Genomic DNA, 14,144 nt, shown 5'->3' with positions numbered 1-14,144 from the left:
CAGAGTTTAGGAAGCTGCGTATTTGAAGGTATTTTAAAAAGTCTGCTTTGGGTAAATTATATAGTTGTTGAAGGTACGAAAATGTTGTAAATTGTTCATTCGGAAAAAGATCCCCAAGCTGACAAATATTAAAAGTTTGCCAGCGCTGCATGATATGGTCTGAAAATATTGGTGGCAACGATGGATTGTCAAATAGGGGCATATAAAAATTAAAATTACTATCCAAACGGAGTCTTCGTTTACATATTTTCCATATTTGGAAGGCCGTTTCCATTACTGGTGCATTGGCCGGGAATCGAACCCGGGCCTCCCGCGTGGCAGCCGAGAATTCTACCACTGAACCACCAATGCGGCTGCAGATTTTTTAAGTAATAAAAAATTGTCTACATCTTATGGGGATCTAAAGTTGTACATCTTATTATCAAGCATGACTTTCAAGAAGGCCGGAAATCTTAACTGGACTTGTGCTCCCAATTCTTTCAGTGAGTCAATCCGCTTACCCAGCTCCCACCTTCTGTCCTCTGTGATGCGACCGATATCTGATCTTATTCTACAAGTTGAACCTTGTAACTGAATGCATTTGGACTTCAACCCGGCCCCAAGTAGTTGCTCCTTCAGGGAATATGATTGTATACACCAAGATTTTTCTTGGTTTCTTCCGTCCTGGATTAAGCTTAAATGGGTCCCTGTTGACCCGTTGAATCTCGGCCTCTCAGACAGATGTCGATGCAACCTGGGGAAATGATTTAGTGAAAATCCCAATAACAAAAGCCATAATATTGTCCCCCTCCAGGCCTTCTGCTAAATCCAGGATCCTGATGTTGTTCCTTCTGGATTTATTTTCAAGTCTCTCCAGTCTTTCTGAGAGATCTCTCTCTCTTTCCTTTAGCCTACCTAGTTCTAGGGTGTTCTCTTTTACATCTAGAGTAAATTCTCCCAACTTATTCTCCAGGTCCTCCATACGATGTGCTAGAGCAGCAATGCTTTCCTCCAGATTAGAGCATGTGTCTTGAATCTTTTTCTGATTTGTTTCGGAAGTGGAAAAATGTTCTTTTATCTCTAAAGACAGCTGTGTCAGCATCTCCTGGATTAAATCTGGGCCAGGTGTTGTAATCCCCTGACCCCTGTCGGGAATTACATTTTCATTCCTCTCGTCGATACTGCTCAGATCGATGTCTCCCCCGGATAAGGGGCTGGCCTCAGAGAGAACTGCACATCTATTTGCTAACAGAATGGCCTTTTCTGGTGGCTTAGTGTTCTGAACCAGGGCTGCTCCTTGCTTCTCTCCCTGCCTTTCTACTACCTTATTGTCCTGCATGTTCAATTTAAAGTAAGACCTTAAAGACGGAGTCACCCTACCTGGGGGTTGATTAGCTTTCTTCTTCCTATCCTTAATAGGGGTCAGTTTACCATCCTTACTAGCCTTATCAGGCCGCCTCCTAAGTTTTGTCTTATTAGGGACTTGCCCTGGGGGTACAGATTGAGACAGCAAAGCCTCCTTCCCTAGAAAGGTACTCGATCTCAATTTGTATCTTTTCCCCTGAAGGGCCTCGTCAGTAAGGGATGGACTGATCTGAGCACCAGAAATACACTTCTGATGCCCAAAGCAGCCCTCCTTAAATGGCTGGATCCTCTCCCCGCCCTGCTGGGGAGCTAACTCCATGGACCTAACTTCTCTCCTGTGAGCCGGGTCATACCTAAGCTCATCCTCCTTAACCTCAATAGGGTGGCTGCATTTATCTAAGCAGTGAAGTTTCCAGATAGCTAGAGGATCAGCCCTACTCTCTGTGTGAGGCCAATTTGTTCTCCTCGTACTTACTGATGGGCAGTGCTCGTAATATGTATGGACTTTTCCTGGGAATATCAGATAACAAGGAGCCGGCTTGGCCGATGCGGAACGGCGATGATGAGCTCGACGCAACTCGCCAAGCCCTCTAGCAGCCCTGAGACAGGCCAAAGCACATTGTTACAAAAGGGAATGAACTTTGAAATAATGCTCAGCAGTCTCTGATGATTCTTTCCATGGCAACAGTTCTGCTTCCTGCGGCTCCATAGGTGAGGAGGTATGGAGATTCATCTGGGCACTCCATGTCTAGCAGAGGAAAATAAAAAATGTTCTTGCACTCTCTGGATGTTTGACAACTGGAAACAGGCTGGTTTTGTGGAATGGCATGCCCAGCAGCTTATGGTAAGTGTGAAAGCTGGCAGGCTTCATGCTTCCAAGCTAAAGGATGGGCATTCATACCACCAAAATTCCAGAGAGGTCAGCCCTTCCCAGACTGTCCAAACCCCTTTCATGCTTTTAGCTGACAGAAAAAGGAAGGTCTCCATGTTTACAGCGGGCCAGCATAGGAATGCAGCTTCTCATGTGGATGAATTCCCTGAAGTACAGGCTGAGTCCCTAAGGCAGGACTCAATATCCCCTCCTTTCTCCAAGACGACTGTCAACAGTGGCAGCTAATTCTTGAGGGAGGCTCAGACAAATACCTACCAAGGAAACCTCAGAAACCACCCTTACAGGAGTGTAGTCCATTGTTCTGGTAACAGCGCCATCTTGCCCATGAATATTTCAATGAGGCCTACCCTGTTTCTGGGATTTTTCCACCTCATGGTCTTGAATGAAAGTTCTATGCTCCCAAAAAGTGTGTTTCCTGATCGATCTCATTGACTTCATCTTGAAAGGAACTAAAGCTCAGGAGTAGATGCAGGAATGGAGCAGTCAGAGTCCGCGGCAGGCCTCACTCTTCAAAAGGCAAGGTACACTCTTACATTAACTAGGTGATCCTGAATGTATACAGGTATGTAGTCGTATTAATAAAGCACAAGCCAACAAGGATTGCAATGATGAACTGAACAACTGACACATTCCCAGTTATAGTATTCATGATAGTTTGCAAGAAGCATGTTTGTCAAAGATTCATAGGGGCATATTTACAGGATAATGATGCAGTGCGGCGCTGCAAGCCCTCTTGCTGAGCTGAGCTGCATCATTAGGAAAGTGCAGTATTCGTCATATTTATTATACAACACATCCCTGTGCTTTCCTCTGCGCTGGCGCACAATAGTCTACCTAGCGCCAATGCAGGCACCCTTGTGCTGTGGGATTGCTGACAGGTCTTGGGAAGGCACACCCCCTGTCTCCACCATTCTCAAATGCACCTTCTGGCGCATTAATGGTTGGGGGAGGAAGTCCCCTTATATACTGAGGGTCCTTGGGGACCAAAAAGCATTCCTGTTACCTTCAGTGAGTCCCACAGACTGCAATTGCTGAGAGGACTTCGGAGGCCACGCCCCCTTTCTCCAACAATCGGCAAACATGCCTCCTGGCACACTGCTGACTGGGGGATGGTTCCCATTGGCTCTAGAGTGTCCTTGGGGCCCAACAAGCCCTCCTGTTACCTCCAGTAAGTCACACACTGTGGGATTGCTGAATTGTCTTGGGAGGGCACGCCCCCTTTCTCTACCACTCTGCAAACGTGCCTCCTGGCGCATTGCTGGTTTGGGGATGAAGTCCCTAGATGCATGGACCCTTGCACCATGGTGCAAGGGCACCTGCATTGCAGGGATGATTGTTTTTGTGCAGGAAGGGATACGTTCCTGCACAGAATAATCATTGATGGTATTTTCCTCCTTCTATATGTGCTGCAGAATGCAACACACATAGAGAGAGGAAAAAAAGAGTAGAAATAGAGGTATTTCTGGTCTTTGCGCCACTTTAATGCCTTGCCAGGGGAGGTGTTAAAATCTGACGCATTCCCAGGTTTACGAAACCTTATAAGTCTGGGAATGCGTCAGAATCCATGAGTGTTACATGGAACAGCTACAGCAACACCAAGGGAACGCACCTTTCATGCAGAGTAATGCATGAAAGGGAGCCATATTTACAAGGCAATGTAATGCCTCTCAGGATGGCTTTGTGTGGCCTTGTAAAAATGGACCAGCCACTGGGGTGTCAAAAAAAGTGAGGCTCCAGGGGCGCAAGAGGCTTGTAAAGATACCCCTTAGTGTGCACGTTGGTTATGTTCTCTGAAATGAAAAAACCTAAAACTCCTTTCTGTATTTTTGGAGGGTTTGATACGATTCGACGTTGATGTTGTTCCAGATTCTGGCACTGTAGATGGAAAAAGCTTGCCTTCTGGTCATTTTTCATATCCACTCTGTGTATTTCCTGGCACTTGGTTTGGACTGTCCACCTGAGGTGGTTAAATGCCTACGCGCCATATTGTGTGCTATTTGCAAAATCGTGATGTCAGCTTTTGTGAGTGTAGTTTGTTAGGTATATCTAAGGGTTTAAGTAGATCATTGAGTGGAGAATTGTGTTTTGTGTGGATAAATCCAACTTGAGTGAGGGAGTTGGTCCTCTTGGAAGTTTTACGTTTTGGGTGGGTTGTGAAAGCATCTATTCACAGAGACCTGCAAAAATAGACTATAAAGTTTTGAAATAAATAGTATTTTGCTGAATTATTGTGTTTTTCAAAATTGTTGGAAGTAATTAAAGATAGTTGTGTATTTAAGGAGCTAATAAACACATTTTTACCAGTTATGTCATAATTTAGTGAGGGTAAGTGATATAGAATTATGTACATTATTATAGTGAATGTGTTTGTTTCTGTTGCCCCTTGGAACAAGTGTGTCCACCAGGCACCGCCGGCTATCACGGGCGTGAGGATTTTACGCCATCCGAACCCCAATTTGTGCACCCAGGACTTCAGATGTGCTGGAGGCTTCAAAGCATCTGATGAGACATTGTTATAGACCGACCACACGTTGTTGCCTACATGGCGGCGCCACCTTAAATGGGGCTTGAATATTACGGCTCGCATTATCGATGATATCGCCAATCTTATTTTCTCTTTGCAAATTTCCTACAAGTCTGCATCTACCTGCACTACTTTTTACCATATTGGGTTATTTCTGGGTGCTCCCTAATGCTGTATGTATCCGTGTGCCCAATTTCATTACCAGGGTCTTATGTTAATCATCAGGTTTCTGTCGTCATGAGTCCCACTCTGTTTGGCTTCGTCCTGATGAAGGTGTGACCCAGACTTGGATTTGACACCAAAACGTGCATCGGCGCTGGAGCCCCTGTGTCTCTCCCACTCCTATTTCCCTCCGGGAAAAGATATTGTGTTCTTGAACTGTGCGAGTAGTGAATAACTGTACATTCCATACATTGCATTTGGTGTGAATTTACCCTGGGGAAGACTCTTGGTGATTTTGGATCATTGTCATTGTCATCTAATGATTCGGTATGTGTTGATAGGTTAAGTATGTATGAGTATGTGGTTGTGTGATGGTTAGACAGAATGAATGTGTGTGACTCATGATATGAATGGATATTAACCTTTTGAGATCGAATTTTATGATCTTTTTTTGTACCATATGGACTAAATAATATGAATAAAGGTATATATATATTTTTCCAATTTATGTGTACGTATCACATTTGGGATGACAGTGTGTTTGTTGGACCCAGTTCCATGTATCGCACAAGTTTAAGTTAAACTTGGGCAGAGGGGTGTGTGTTCACTGTACTGTTTGCACCAGGCACCAACAATTCTAAAAATGAATTGCTAAACTATTGTTTAAACTTCAAGACACAGAAGTGCTGGGCTTGTTAATAATTAATTTTCATCAATACCTTTTCCAGTTCTCTTATGTTCAGATTATGTTTGCCTTCAGAAAGCATTGCCTATTTTTACCTTCTGAAATTAAACTAACCTTTCCTTTTCACATCCATGGTGACTTCTACATATAACAATGAGTGCCAAAGATAACTTTATTTGAGAATTGATTACAACTCATTGATACAATCATGTCTTACTCCTCCATGCATCCCATTTCTTTCCACTGTATATGAATATTCAAACTAGTTCATAAAAACTGACCAACACCCAAGGTTGTTATTAGTGGAGTTTGCTTCCATAAGAGGTGGTCTCGATTTTTATTTAAATATTCTTTGGTGTTCTTTGGCTCAAATCTTTTATCCTCGATCAGCCCCTCTGTAGCACTGTTATGCTGTTAAACACTCAAAAATTGCTAAAATACATCTAATGCATTTGACTTGATTTTCTGTTTCTCACTGCCTCCCTGGTACACATTTCATTTAAAATAACATAGATTTACATATTGTGTACAAAATAGATTTTTGAGAAAGTCTACATTGATTATATTGTTAATGTCTAGAATAAATCAAATCCATGCCATTCAATAATCTACTAAACCAAACAAAATCAAAACGGAACCACTGTATAACTACCAATAAAGGTTTGTATAAATTGCGACGCATAAAATGACAATTTTATGTTATATTATCGATTATCCTTGTGGTGTGTCATGCAGGGGATCGGTGGGTCCTGCGGCGCTCCAGGTAACCAGTGTCAGTTTGGGCAGTGATTATTGTTTTTGGAGCCTTATGTTGCTCCAATAATCTATGTGTTTCACAGTCTAAGCAGTGCGATAGATTCCTCTAATTGTAGTCTGGAATGTTTGTTCCTGGGCTTGATTCTGCTTGAGTTGGTTTTGTCCAAACTATCTACTTGTAATTGGGTCACCTCTCTCCTTTTCTTATCCTATTTCTCTTGGTGTTTTGTCCTATGTATGGCATACGACATACTAGTTTAATGCATTATAAAGGTTTTTGTGTCTCTTTGTCCCCTGTTGTGTCAGCCTCTACCTCAGGTTAGACCCTTCCTGGCCCTTAATTCTAATACATACATTTGCCTGCAGAGTCCGGCTTTAGAGAGGTGGTGCGGGGTCCATAATACATTCATTTACCTGCAGTTACCAGCATTCGAGAGCTGGGGGCGGAGGATGAGGGAAATGTTGGTGCCTGGCTGTTCTACATTCTCTCACTTTAATTGGAACTTGGAAGTCTGTGAGTGGAAGTAACATGTGGTTCGAGGAGGAAACTATTTTCAAGGTGCCCAGGGGCTGGTACTGGCACTCATTGGTCCCAAGTCCACTTGGAGTGGCTTGTCTTCATTCCTAGCCGCACTTTAGGCTTCTGGGTGTCTGCACTGAGAAAGCCTGAAGCCCAGCTATGGGTGTATGGATGCAATAAGGCCACTGGTCCAAGAAATGTAAATCATTGACCTGATGGATAAGAAAAGGGCACTGGATCAATGGCATTGACTGTCAATGCTGCAGTCAATGTAAAGTGGGTAAGCACAGTTAGTTGGCGGCACAGGTCACATGTGGGACCAGCATTGAACAGAAAGGGCAGAGTGTGATCTAAAGGACTGAGAAAACGATGTGTAGGGTGTAGTTATGTGAAATTGTTTATTCCCACCTTAATCTCTACTTAAAAATATCGTATGACCATTATATCATTATGATGAACATATTGTGACTACAAAATTATTTTGAACAAAAATATCAAAAGTAAGTATACTGTTTTCTATTTGTTTTACTATTATATTGAAGGTTAAAATATTGTTTAATTTAATATTTTTATTGCAGTGTTTTGTTGTAATTTATGTATTTTATATGTATATGTAAACTAGGTGCTAACTATAACTACCTACTGGAGACTGCCAGTAGGTAGTTATAGTTAGGATATATATATATTACCTACTGCCAATTGCCAGTAGGTAGTTATAGTTAGGACCTAGTTTACATAGGAAAAGCTTTTTTTCACTTGCCTATATCTTTGGCGCCGTTTGACTAATCTTCATGAAATGTAACAGAAAAAGTGTGCCACTGATTCTAGTTGCACTTGAAGAGTTTTATGGTGATCAGTCAAGTGGGTGCTGGGAAAAAGGGGGGGTCAACAAAGTGCCTTTCCCATGTTAATTCCCATTGCAATTTTAGACAAGACTACAGCCTGAACGCTGAATGGATATTGGTAGAAAGGTACTTCTTGGTCCAGAAAGCATCCTTTTTGTGATTTGGTGGAAATCTGATAATTATTTTTCGAGATATTAACTAAAATACAAATTTGTATATCTAGGGACAGAGGTCCTCCTTGGATTCGCAAATACACGTGCTAACAGCAATGCCGTGATTGGGTGGCCGCAACCTGAGAGGAAAGTTGTGGCCTCCATTTTGTTCATGGGACTCGGTTCCCAGCGGGGAAAATAAAGTTAAAAAGTGATAGAAGGGGTCAGTAGATCAACCCTGACCCCATGGGACTAATGGAAGGGTCTGTGAGGGACCCCTCATGGGCAAGAAATTGTTCAAAACCTTTTTTTCTTTACCACGTGAGGATCTGCAGATCCTCCCCCGATCCTCCTGGATTCTGGGGGGATTTGGGTGGATCTGTGGATCCCAACCCCAATTAAAAAAAATAACCATACATTCAATCACAGATCCACACACCTACTCACACACTCACTGGCACACTGACACACACACTTATACACCCGCACAACCACTCACACACACATGCAGCCACTCACACACCTACTCACTCAAAATCACTCACACACCTACTCACAGACCCACACAGCTTTCACACAACTCATGCACCCACTTACACACCAACATAACCACTCACACATCCACTCACTGGCCCTCAAAACCACTCGCACCCACACAGCCACTCACACAGCCACTCCCACACTCAGTCACAGACCCCCACAGCCAGTCACACATGCACTCACACACCCACCACACATCCAATCACCCAGCCAGGTTTCAGGTACGTTATAGTTAGGAAATAGCATTAAAAAACCTAGAAATTCATTGAAAAAACAAAGGTTGCAGGGATGTTATAGCTACAAAATAAAATGTAAAAACCTTAGAACTTCATTAAAAAAAACAAAGGTTACAGGTATGTTATAGTTAGGTTCAAATTTTATACATTCAAAACAATAGAAATTCAGCAGTTATAGTTATCTCACGTAACTGTAACTCAGGCCCTAAGGTAACTGGCGCCAGTTACCTTAGGGCATGAGTTACAGTTACTTGAGATAACAATATCTATATTTATATCTATATATATATCTATATATATATATATCTATATATATCTATATCTATATCTATATATATATATAGATATAGATATATATATATATATATAGATATAGATATATATACTATCTACTGGCGGTCGCCAGTAGATAGTTATAGTTAGGACCGTGTTTCCATAGGACTTCCGCAACATTCTATTTGGAATAACTTTGGCGCCGGTTGACGAATCCTCGCGAAATTTTCAAAATAGGTGGGGCGCTCCGCTCCTACCCTAACAGTCTCGGGGGGATTCGTCAAGTGGGGGCTGAGAAAAAAGGGGGGTCCCAAAACACATTTTCCCCATGCAATTTTCCATAGGGAGCTTTAGTCCAAGGTACAGCCCGAACGGCTGAACAGAATTACGTGAAATTTGGCAAAGAGGTAGTCCTCAGGTCAGGCATGTGCCTTTTGCATATATGGTGTAAATCTGTTCAGTAGTTCCTGAGAAAATCAAAAGTAAAATCACATACATATCTGGGCGGAGCCTAACCACACATCTCATCGTGAGATCTGATTGGCTGTCAGTACTTCATCCAAGAAGTGTTGGCAGCCATCTTGGGACCAATATACATGATAGCACCTCATTAAAAAGCATTGCAGTTAATAGAACGTTTTAAGACTTTAGTTACATTATAAATCATGTGTTGATGGTACCATACTCATTTTAGAAATTGTAGTGTGTTCTAAGGTGATTGTACCATGTGAAAAAGCCTTCTGCAATGATATCACGAACCATGTTTGAGAGAAAACTATTTTCTCATACTTTTCCCACAGAGGTTTGGAAGGTGATCTATAAGCTAAACTGAGAGCATATTTTCTATAAATTCACATTATCTTTCTCAGTCATGTAAGAATGAAGTCTGACATTCTCAGTAAAACATGTACATCCAACAAGGGCAGAGACTGTCAGTTGATTCCTTTGTGTTCTACTGCAGCTTCCCAGAGTGCTCTAAAGAACAACTAGAGCGCTAACAGTCTTACTTATGACAAAAGTATGGCACACCTGAGGCCATCTTGATTGGAATAAAGTGGTAACACTTAAAACATTTAATTTACAAAGGAACAAAATGAGGGTGTTCATTTTGCCATATAAATTATGATTAGTGCTGCAGAAAGAAAAACTAGGGCACATTTTGACTTCTGAAATCCTCTTTTATTTCATAAAAACATTCTGACATGCAGACTGAAACATGTACTTTGAATACCAGCAGCAGACTTGCCTGGTGAGCAGTAGCTTTACAACAGTGATCTAATGAGCAACTAGAGTGCTAACATTCAGAATTTATGGAAAATGTGACATATCTGAATGCCTTCTTGATGGAATCAAAGTAAAAAACTGAAACTATTTCCTACTGAGGAGACTGCAGTAAATGAGGAAATTAGGAAACTTCATAACAAATAAATCTCCCAAGATGGCCACCAGAGACTAAAGAGCCCAAATGTAGCCCAAATATCACCCAGATGTAGCCCAAGTATAGCCCAATGACAGAATGTCTCAGAGTGTTCTTAAGAACAACTAGAGCGCTAACAGTCTTACTTATGACAAAAGTATGGCACACCTGAAGCCATCTTGATTGGAATAAAGTGGTAACACTTAAAACATTTAATTTACAAAGGAACAAAATGAGGGTGTTCATTTTGCCATATAAATTATGATTAGTGCTGCAGAAAGAAAAACTAGGGCGCATTTTGACTTCTGAAATCCTCTTTTATTTCATAAAAACATTCTGACATGCAGACTGAAACATGTACTTTGAATACCAGCAGCAGACTTGCCTGGTGAGCAGTAGCTTTACTACAGTGATCTAATGAGCAACTAGAGTGCTAACATTCAGAATTTATGGAAAATGTGACATATCTGAATGCCTTCTTGATGGAATCAAAGTAAAAAACTGAAACTATTTCCTACTGAGGAGACTGCAGTAAATGAGGAAATTAGGAAACTTCATAACAAATAAATCTCCCAAGATGGCCACCAGAGACAAAAGAGCCCAAATGTAGCCCAAATATCACCCAGATGTAGCCCAAGTATAGCCCAATGACAGAATGTCTCAGAGTGTTCTCAAGAACAACTAGAGCGCTAACAGTCTTACTTATGACAAAAGTATGGCACACCTGAAGCCATCTTGATTGGAATAAAGTGGTAACACTTAAAACATTTAATTTACAAAGGAACAAAATGAGGGGGTTCATGTTGCCATATAAATTATGATTAGTGCTGCAGAAAGAAAAACTAGGGCACATTTTGACTTCTGAAATCCTCTTTTATTTCATAAAACATTCTGACATGCAGACTGAAACATGCACTTTGAATACCAGCAGCAGACTTGCCTGGTGAGCAGTAGCTTTACTACAGTGATCTAATGAGCAACTAGAGTGCTAACATTCAGAATTTATGGAAAATGTGTGACACATCTGAATGCCTTCTTGATGGAATCAAAGTAAAAAACTGAAAGTATTTCCTACTGAGGAGACTGCAGTAAATGAGGAAATTAGGAAACTTCATAACAAATAAATCTCCGAAGATGGCCACCAGAGACAAAAGAGCCCAAATGTAGCCCAAATATCACCCAGATGTAGCCCAAGTATAGCCCAATGACAGAATGTCCCAGAGTGTTCTTAAGAACAACTAGAGCGCTAACAGTCTTACTTATGACAAAAGTATGGCACACCTGAAGCCATCTTGATTGGAATAAAGTGGTAACACTTAAAACATTTAATTTACAAAGGAACAAAATGAGGGGGTTCATTTTGCCATATAAATTATGATTAGTGCTGCAGAAAGAAAAACTAGGGCACATTTTGACTTTTGACATCCTCTTTTATTTCATAAAAACATTCTGACATGCAGACTGAAACATGCACTTTTAATACCAGCAGCAGACTTTTGTGGTGAGCATTAGCTTTACTACAGTGATCTAATGAGCAACTAGAGTGCTAACATTCAGAATTCATGGCAAATGTGTGACATATCTGAATACCTTCTTGATGGAATCAAAGTAAAAAACTGAAAGCATTTCCTACTGAGGAGACTGCAGTAAATGAGGAAATTAGGAAACTTCATAACAAATAAATCTCCTAAAATGGCCACCAGAGACAAAAGAGCCCAAATGTAGCCCAAATATCACCCAGATGTAGCCCAGATGTAGCCCAATGACAGAAGTGTGCAAAACACTTATTTTTTTGTGTATTTGCAGTTTTATATAGTGCAGACTTGTCAGGTATTGGAGTGCTTTACATGAACATTGGTTACATCACACAAGATCAAATTCATTTTGGTTGTAGACATGGGGAGATTAAGTGATTTGACCAGAATCACAGAATGTTGAGCTGAAGCAGAAACTCCAAACTGGTTCCCCAGTTGCAAAGTCTGCAGCTCTGGAAGTAACACCACACCCTCTCCCCTTGGATGCAACATTTAATCAAGTAGTCAACTGGATAAAAAAACTAAGATTACAAATAATTTAAAAGTTCTTTGTCGTTATTTGAAAACTCAGAAAATATGTCCTCATTTTAGTTTTTTAGAGCACTAACCATAATTTTGATGCAAATAAGACCCTCTCATATATGTAATTTCTAAAGGAAATGCTCTAGGCATTACAGTTTTGATTACATCAAGATGACGTCAGGCATTCCACACTTTTGTAATAAATATAGAATGTTAGCAATCTAGTTGTTCATTGGGGTACTGTTGAGAGGCAGAGGCCAGGGGCACGGACTCTGAAAATTGAAGGCAGGTAGGAGAGTGCAGAGGCAACAATTTGACCACACTAGGCAGGCAGGAAGGGCAGTGGCAGCACAACAGACTATGGAGGGCAGTGGAAAGGGGGGCAGGGGCAACAAACCAACAATACAGGACTGGCAAGAGAGGCTGTGGCAATATAATAGACCATTATGGGCAGAAGGAAGAGGCAGTGGTCATACAACCATACATGCCAACAGACCCGTTTCAGCCAGGAAACGTCCAATGTTTTTAAGCTCAAATGGGCTTAACTTGATCTGTTTTCTGTCTACACTCTTCTCTTTTTCAATGTAACTCAAAGGGGAAAATCAATACCCCAGTTTTATTTCAAAATCTCCCTCTTACCATGTTCAAAATGTTCGCAAATATGGTACATTGGATCATGGTAGGCAGGAGGAATTGGGGTAGGGACATGGACTCGGATAACAGAGGACAGGAGGGACATTGAGAGGTGCACCAAACTGACCCTACAGGGCAGGCATCAGGGTTTGCAGCAGCACAATACACCACACAGGGCATGCGGGACGGGAGTGCAGCACAACATCCATAGAAAGCAATAGGGAGGGGACAGGACCATGCACATGGACAACAGACAACAGAGGGGAAAGAGGCAATGGTAGCTAGCTGACCATAATGGACAGACAGGAGAGAAAGCTGCAGCATAACAGACCATAAAGGGCAGGAGGGACGGATCATGCAGGGGATCGGTGGGTCCTGCGGACCTCCAGGTAACCAGTGTCAGTTTGGGCAGTGATCATTGTTTTTGGAGCCTTATGTTGCTCCAATAAGCTATGTGTTTCACAGTCTAAGCAGTGCGATAGATTCCTCTAATTGTAGTCTGGAATGTTTGTTCCTGGGCTTGATTCTGCTTGAGTTGGTTTTGTCCAAACTATCTACTTGTAATTGGGTCACCTCTCTCCTTTTCTTATCCTATTTCTCTTGGTGTTTTGTCCTATGTCTGGCATACGACATACTAGTTTAACGCTTTATAAAGGTTTTTGTGTCTCTTTGTCCCCTGTTGTGTCAGCCTCTACCTCAGGTTAGACCCTTCCTGGCCCTTAATTCTAATACATACATTTGCCTGCAGAGTCCAGCTTTAGAGAGGTGGTGCGGGGTCCATAATACATTCATTTACCTGCAGTTACCAGCATTCGAGAGCTGGGGGCGGAGGATGAGGGAAATGTTGGTGCCTGGCTGTTCTACATTCTCTCACTTTAATTGGAACTTGGAAGTCTGTGAGTGGAAGTAACATGTGGTTCGAGGAGGAAATTATTTTAAAGGTGCCCAGGGGCTGGTACTGGCACTCATTGGTCCCAAGTCCACTTGGAGTGGCTTGTCTTCATTCCTAGCCGCACTTTAGGCTTCTGGGTGTCTGCGCTGAGAAAGCCTGAAGCCCAGCTATGGGTGTATGGATGCAATAAGGCCACTGGTCCAAGAAATGTAAATC

General features: G+C 41.8%; 1 non-coding gene across 1 annotated transcript; it reads right to left on the bottom strand.

The window, feature by feature from the left end:
- Window positions 1-280: 280 nt before the first annotated feature.
- On the bottom strand, window positions 281-351 carry TRNAG-GCC (transfer RNA glycine (anticodon GCC)). The gene has a single exon. It is a non-coding gene; the product is annotated as a tRNA-Gly (tRNA).
- Window positions 352-14,144: the final 13,793 nt, after the last annotated feature.

This window comes from Triturus cristatus, chromosome 7 (assembly GCF_964204655.1).
Source record: "Triturus cristatus chromosome 7, aTriCri1.1, whole genome shotgun sequence".
Classification (NCBI taxonomy): Eukaryota; Metazoa; Chordata; class Amphibia; order Caudata; family Salamandridae; genus Triturus; species Triturus cristatus.
This window is presented reverse-complemented; position numbering and strand designations above follow the sequence as displayed.